The 7,835-nt window shown below is 39.5% G+C and overlaps 1 non-coding gene across 1 annotated transcript; it reads left to right on the forward strand.

Moving 5' to 3' along the window:
• The first annotated feature begins 5,802 nt into the window (after positions 1–5,802).
• On the forward strand, positions 5,803–5,909 carry LOC130978539 (small nucleolar RNA R71). Its single transcript, XR_009086164.1, has one exon. It is a non-coding gene; the product is annotated as a small nucleolar RNA R71 (small nucleolar RNA).
• Positions 5,910–7,835: the final 1,926 nt, after the last annotated feature.

Genomic DNA, 7,835 nt, shown 5'->3' on the forward strand with positions numbered 1-7,835 from the left:
ATAACCTGAACTCTTGGGATAAGCTAGTCACGGCTTTCTTAGCCAAGTTCTTTCCTCCTCAAAAGCTGAGCATGCTTAGAGTGGATGTTCAAACCTTCAGACAGAAAGAAGGTGAATCCCTCTATGAAGCTTGAGAGAGATACAAGCAACTGACCAAAAAGTATCCTTCTGACATGCTTTTAGAATGGACCATCCTGGATATATTCTATGATGGTCTGTCTGAATTGTCTAAGATGTCATTAGACCATTCTGCAGGTGGATCTATTCACCTGAAGAAAACGCCTACAGAAGCTCAGGAACTCATTGATATGGTTGCAAATAACCAGTTCATGTACACTTCTGAAAGGAATCCTGTGAGTAATGGAATGCCTCAGAGGAAGGGAGTTCTTGAAATTGATGCTCTGAATGCCATATTAGCTCAGAACAAAATGTTGACTCAGCAAGTCAATTTAATTTCTCAGAGTCTGAATGAATTGCAAAATGCATCCACCAGTACTAAAGAGGCATCTTCTGAAGAAGAAGCCTATGATCCTGAGAACCCTGCAATGGTAGAGGTGAATTACATGGGTGAAGCCTATGGAAACACCTATAATCCCTCATGGAGAAATCATCCAAATTTCTCATGGAAGGATCAACAAAAGCCCCAACAAGGCTTTAATAATGGTGGAAGAAACATGTTTAGCAATAGCAAGCCTTTTCTATCATCCTCTCAGCAACAGACAAAAAATTCTGAGCAGAGCCCCTCTAGCCTAGCAAACATAGTCTATGATCTATCTAAGGCCGCTCTAAGCTTCATGAATGAAACAAGGTCCTCTATTAGAAATTTGGAGGCATAAGTGGGCTAGCTGAGTAAAAGAGTCACTGAAACTCCTCTTAGTACTCCCCCAATGATGCATGAAAACTTGTCTCTCAACAAATTTCTCTTTGGCAAGTATACCGAATTATCGTCAAGTAAAAACTAACAATAGAATGAGATCAAATCCCATAGGGATTGATTGGTCAAGCAACTTTAGTTGGAAGAATATGCTAGTCGAGCTAAACAGAATGTAGTTTGAGAATTGTAGAAAATTAAATGGCGGGAAAGTAAATAGCAGAAAATAAAGTGCAGAATCTTAGATGGGGATTTGGGGAAATGAGCATGTAAATAAATGGCAAAAAGTAAAGAGAATGGGTAAGATCAGAAATGGGGAATTCATTGGGCTCAGGAGATGTTGTATTCTCCGGATCAAATTCATTTTCATCTCTTCCTCAATCAAAGCATCTATTGATCTCCTTGGCAATCTTAAGTGATTAGGTTCCAATTCCTTGGCAACCCAATCTCTCTAAGCTTGAACAATTGCCCAATTCCTTGATTTAATTGCTCATGGGAAGAGATGGAGTGTGGTCACTAATTATACTACATGTATTTCCAAATCAAAGTGTTGGAAGGATTACATATCACTATATCCGCCCAGACCCCAATTTGGTCCAACATGAGAAAGCAATTCTAGCATGATCTCCTCATCCCTTTTCCAAGGCTCAGAATAGATCCAATTATAGAGAGTTTCTTTTCCAAGACAACTAACCAATTGAATTAAGATCGAAAGCTTTCTAGTAAATCAAAAAAGAAGAAAGAAGAAGAGAATGAAAACTATAATTGATCCATCAAATTACAACAGAGCTCCCTAACCCAATGAAAGGGGTTTAGTTGTTCATAGCTCTAGAAATGGAAAATGGCAGAAAAGAATCCATCGTTAGCTAAAGTGCAGAAAAGTAAATATATAGAGGGTAGTTCTCCAAAGTGCCAAGCTTCTCTATAGTTCAAAACTACTCCTATATATACTACTTCTCTTGATCTTCTAGTGAGTTCTTCAAGTCTTGGATGTGGGCCTTAGATCTTGAGTTAAAGCAGTTACAATCTTTAGTGGACTCAGCTTGCTGAAAAGTATGAATTAGGCATGGGCATTAGTGAAGTTAATGTTAAGTGACATTGTGGGTTTGGGAACGTTAGTGGCAATCACCTTTTTCATTAACGTTCCAACCCCATATAACCCACGTTAACTCCAGCGTTAGTGGCACTAACGTGACCACTAACGTTGCCTTATAAACCTTCGGAAGCGTTATTAGGACTCACCTTTCCCAATAACGTTGCCTTGTGCCCCTTGTCCCTACATTAGAGTTCACGTTAGTGTAACTAACGTGGCTCTTAACGTGGGTATGCCTCATCTTCGAGAGCATTAGTGGCACTCACCTTTGTCACTAATGCTCCAAGTGCCCCTACTCTCCATGTTAGAGCTCACGTTAACTAAGTTAATGTGGCCACTAACGTGGTAGTGAATGCCATCTCCAACGTTAGTGACAAAGATGAGTGTCACTAACATTGGCTCATCAATCTTAGCTCCACGTTAACTTTCACGTTAGTGGTCTTAACGTGACCACTAATGTGGGCAATGCTAGTTTGATCTAACGTTAGTGACAAAGGTGAGTATTACTAATGTTGGCATTGTTCCTCTCTTCCACGTTAGAGTTCACGTTAACTAAGTTAACGTGGCTCTTAACGTGGTTCATTGCCACATTTTAGAGCATTAGTGGTGTTCACATTTACCACTAACGTTGGAGCTTTCTTTGTCTCCACGTTAACTACCACGTTAATCTAGTTAACGTGGCAATTAACGTGGGCTTATGATGGCTTCGTAGACGTTATTGGTGATCACTTTTCTCATTAACATTTCAAGCTCTTTCCCATTCCACGTTAGTGGTCACGTTAACTAGGTTAACGTGGCTACTAACATGGTTCTTCCTTGCTTCCTTTGTCCTGAAATCAAGCAAATAAAGTGCATCAAAGCTCTAGTCAAAGTTATGAGATTATGCATCATCAATTTGTCATTCAATTCTTGCAAAATCCTCATGAAATCATGTGAAATTCACAATAGTTGCTTGAATCAAGGTGTGAGTGTATTTTCATCCAAAACTTGCCTTATTCTCTAAGAAAATGCATGAAACTACCTTAAAACAGTAAAGAAAAAGTCAGTGAAACTGTCCTAGATACCCTGGCATCACAACACCAAACTTAAAGCTTGCTTGTCCCTAAGCAAGTACTGGAACATAGGAATAATTAATGAAAGAACAAGATGAACAATATAAAAGTAAAATTCCTGGTTTATGGGGTTTCATGCATAGCAACTTAGGTTCATTCCTTTACCAGGTTTCAGGCCTTTATCATGCCCTTGAACACTTGCTTACTTACATCCCTTGAGACTTCCTAGTTGTTGATCCTTCCTTCTTTTTGTTTTCTCAAGATTTATTGCATTCTTCTTTTGGCTAAGTGCTCTGTAAGAGGGCGACTCTTTATGATAAGCTTTCAGCCAACACTCAACGAACCAGTTGATTCAAGGTGCTAGGTGTTAAGACACCCTTAAGGACTTACTCCCTCAAGTCTTTTTCCCTCATACATACACACCACAGGCACATGGTTTGTTATTTTTCTTTCTTAAGACCTTGGTGTCCAGCACCTCTTTGGGTTACTAAGTGTTCTGTAGCAAGGGTCACTCTTGATAGTGGACTTTCAGCTGATAATCCCGGATTAGTTAATCCAAGTTACCAAGTGATGAGACACCCCTAAGAGCTTATTCATCCAAGCATATCCCTTGCACATGAACACCACAGACACATGCCTCAATCTTAAAACCCTTGGTGCCTAGCATTGTTTCTTATTGTCTTTCTTTCCTTATCACTTTTATTGCTCTTTCTCTTTTCTTATTGGGATCTTGTTATTTAGTTAGTCTCATAGAATGTGTTTCAAGCATAGGATTCAGGATAGATAGTTGCATTCTTTCCTTGTTGGTGAACCAACTTAGTTAACTAATCACCCTACCACAAACATTCAGGATTCACTTCACAAAATAACTCCACTCTTGTTCTTATCATAACATTTTCTTTTTTATTAACTTAAAGGACAGGCATACAATTAAGAAAGATGAAGATGAACACTAGGGACATTAAGCTCAATAACATGGATCTAAACAAAGAAAACCTTAAATGTAGAATTGAAAATCCTAAGCTACTCATGGAAGCATGTTCTATTTCATACATGATTTTCCTTATTTAAAGTTTGAAAGAGATAGAACTAAGAAGGAACTCCACCACCTTTCACTTATTGGAATGCTCATGTTCCTTTGTCTTGGGATCCTCCTTGATTGCTTGAGTCCCCATTCCCTTTGCGCTTCCCTATCATCTTTTTCCAGAAACCAGCATCCTCCATCTTCTTCTTTAATGCTTCCTTTTGCTGTTTCACCTTCCCCTCTTCTTGCTCTGTTAAGTCCTTGCAAACTGCCTCATAACTTGGGATGGCAGGGTGCAAGTTAATTATATGCCCAGTCATATAGTTTAACTTGGCCTGAGTGTTTATGCTAAATTTTTCTCGATGCAGTTGCCTTCCTTCATTGAGTACACTGAATTCGTTGAAGGCTTTCATCTGAGCTATCTGGCATTGGTTGAGTTCCTGAAGGTGTTTGTCCTGGCTTTCTTGCCTTTCGGACACTTGATTGATGGCTTGGGTGAGCTGGGAGTAATGCTCCTGTTGTAATTCCATTTGCTATTTCTGCCACTCTCTTTGTTGATCCATCCAACTAGAGAGTAGTTTTTCTTGATGATCCATCCAACTAGAGAGTAGTTTTTCTTGATGATCCATCCTTTGATGAACTCTTTCTGGCTAGTAGCTCCTTTATATACTTGATATAGGAATGCATTTGCTGGAGGGCCTTAATAAATGGTATATTTACATCAAGAGATGCAAACATGTCGAGGAACCTTGAATACATTCTCCCTGCTACACCACCCTTAAGCCTTTGGAGGAAGGGTGCATATGGGTTCAGTATCTCCCTCTCCTTCAGCTCTTCCTTGAGTGTGAGTTGAGGTGCAGAGTTTCTTTCTTCATGATTTTCCTTTGGACTGTATTGGAGGTGTTCTACTTTCTCCATACTCCTCTTATCACTTGTGGTGATTATCTTACATTCTTCCCACTTTACTTTCTTTGTTTCTCCTCTTGGGTTCTTCTCTGTGTCACTTGGAAAACCATCAGTCGGTTTGGGAATTTGTTGAGCTAGATGCCCTACTTGAGACTCTAGTCTCTTGATGTTTTTCCCTTGGTTTTTGATATTGGCTCGCACTTCCTCCTTAAACACCTTATTGTCTTGGATTTCTCTACATATGTCTTCAAGTAGAGTCACAATCCTTGAAAGTCTATCCTCGGTTAGTGATGGTGGGTTGGGATTAGGTGGTTGTTGATAGGACCTGTGTGAGGGATGTTGGTGAGTTGCATTGTTGTTCGGGTTATGGTTGTGGCGTCTCTGGTCTTGGCCTTGGTCTTGTTGATTTCCCCACCCAAAGTTGGGGTAATTTCTTCATCCAGAGTTATAAGTTTTAGAGTATGGATCATGGATTTGTCTAGGTGAGTTTCCAACATAGTTGATTTGTTCCTAGTCACCTTCTTCTCCTATATTCACTCCTTCTTGAGCTGGTGATGAAGTGATGATTGCTGCAACTTAGTTTTCCTCCACCTTCTTGGTAAAATCTGCTAGCTGCTTGGTGATCATCTTATTTTGAGCTAGTAATGCATCCATGTGGTTCAGCTGCATTACTCCTCGAGTATTGCTTCTTTCAGAGGCATAGAAGTAGTCATTCTCAGCTACTGTTTCAATGACATCTATGGCTTCTTCAATGGTTTTCTTCTTGTTTAGGGAGCCCCCTGATGAATGGTCTACAGCCTTCTTTGACTCATAAGAAAGACATTCATAGAAAATATGATGTTGAATCCATTCATTGAACATATCTGGTGGGCATCTTCTTGTTAAGTCCTTGAACCTCTCCCATGCCTCATAGAGAGTCTCACCATCTTGTTGCCTAAAAGTTTGCACCTCAGCTCTCAGCTTGTTAATTCTTTGAGGAGGGTAGAATCTTGCCAAAAACTTGTTCACCACATCTTCCCAATTTGTCAAGCTCTCCTTTGGGAAGGATTCAAGTCACTTAAATGCTTTGTCCCTGAGTGAAAAAGGGAACAAAAGTAGCCTATAGACATCCGGGTGGACTCCATTAGACTTCACAGTGTCACAAATTCTCAGAAAGGTGGTTAGATGTTGATTAGGGTCTTCTTGAGCACTTCCTCCAAATGAGCAATTGTTCTGAACAAGGGTGATTAGCTGGGGTTTTAATTCAAATTTGTTGGCATGTATGGTGGGCTTTTGGATGCTACTTCCATAGTTTCCTGGATTTGGATTGATGTAGGAGCCTAAAACTCTCCTTTCTTGCCCAGCATGGTTTGCAGGGCCTTCTCTAGCATGGTTGTGAGCTTCTCCTTCATGATTGTTTTCCAAGTTCTCCTCCATGTTGGTTTCAAAATACTCTTCCTCTTCTTCAGCACCAACAGCTCCTTTCCCTCTTGCTTCCCTTCTTAGTCTCTGGAGGGTTCTTTCAGGTTCTAAATCGAAGGAAGTTGAAGCTCCCCTTCTTCGCCCTGTCAGACAACTAACAAAATACACAGCAAGAGATGAAATGAAGAGGTTATTCTTGTTAGAGTGATTGTTAGTGTGAGTGGTGCAAATTATCAAATAGTTAGTGGGTTAGTGAGCAGAATTGTAAATAATAAAGAAGAAAGAAAGAAAATAGATGGGGTATAGGAGGTGAGGAAGAAACGAAACAAACTGAAGGTAAACAACCGAATAAAGTAAACAAACAAAAGAAAAATGCTCAATCTAGTGAACTTCCAACTTAATCATTGTTGATACAAAATCAATCCCCGACAATGGCGCCATAAACTTGATGCATGAAAGCTTGTCTCTCAACAAATTTCCCCTCGGCAAGTATACTGAATTATTGTCAAGTAAAAACTCACAATAGAGTGAGGTCGAATTCCACAAGGATTGATTGGTCAAGCAACTTTAGTTGGAAGAATATGCTAGTTGAGCTAAACAGAATGTAGTTTGAGAACTGTAGAAAATTAAATGGCGGGAAAGTAAATAGCAGAAAATAAAGTGCAGAATCTTAGATAGGGATTTGGGGAAACGAGCGTGTAAATAAATGGCAGAAAGTAAAGAGAATGGGTAAGATCAGAAATGGGGAATTCATTGGGCTCAGGAGATGTTGTATTCTCCGGATCAAATTCATTTTCATCTCTTCCTCAATCAAAGCATCTATTGATCTTCTTGGCAATCTTAAGTGATTAGGTTCCAATTCCTTGGCAACCCAATCTCTCTAAGCTTGAACAATTGCCCAATTCCTTGATTTAATTGCTCATGGGAAGAGATGAAGTGTGGTCACTAATTATACCACATGTATTTCCAAATCAAAGTGTTGGGAGGATTACATGTCACTATATCCGCCCAGACCCCAATTTGGTCCAACATGAGAAAGCAATTTTAGCATGATCTCGTCATCCCTTTTCCAAGGCTCAAAGGAGATCCAATTATGGAGAGTTTCTTTTCCAAGACAACTAACCAATTGAATTAAGATCGAAAGCTTTCTAGTAAATCAAAAGAGAAGAAAGAAGAAGAGAATGAAAATTATAATTGATCCATCAAATTACAACAGAGCTCCCTAACCCAATGAAAGGGGTTTAGTTGTTCATAGCTCTAGAAATGGAAAATGGCAGAAAAGAATCTATCCTTAGCTAAAGGTGCAGAAAAGTAAATATATAGAGGGTAGTTCTCCAAAGTGCCAAGCTTCTCTATAGTTCAAAACTACTCCTATATATACTACTTCTCTTGATCTTCTAGTGAGTTCTTCAAGTCTTGGATGTGGGCCTTAGATCTTGAGTTGAAGCAGTTACAATTTTTAGTGGGCTCAGCTTGCAGAAAAGTATG

Source organism: Arachis stenosperma, chromosome 4, assembly GCF_014773155.1.
Source record: "Arachis stenosperma cultivar V10309 chromosome 4, arast.V10309.gnm1.PFL2, whole genome shotgun sequence".
Taxonomy (NCBI): Eukaryota; Viridiplantae; Streptophyta; class Magnoliopsida; order Fabales; family Fabaceae; genus Arachis; species Arachis stenosperma.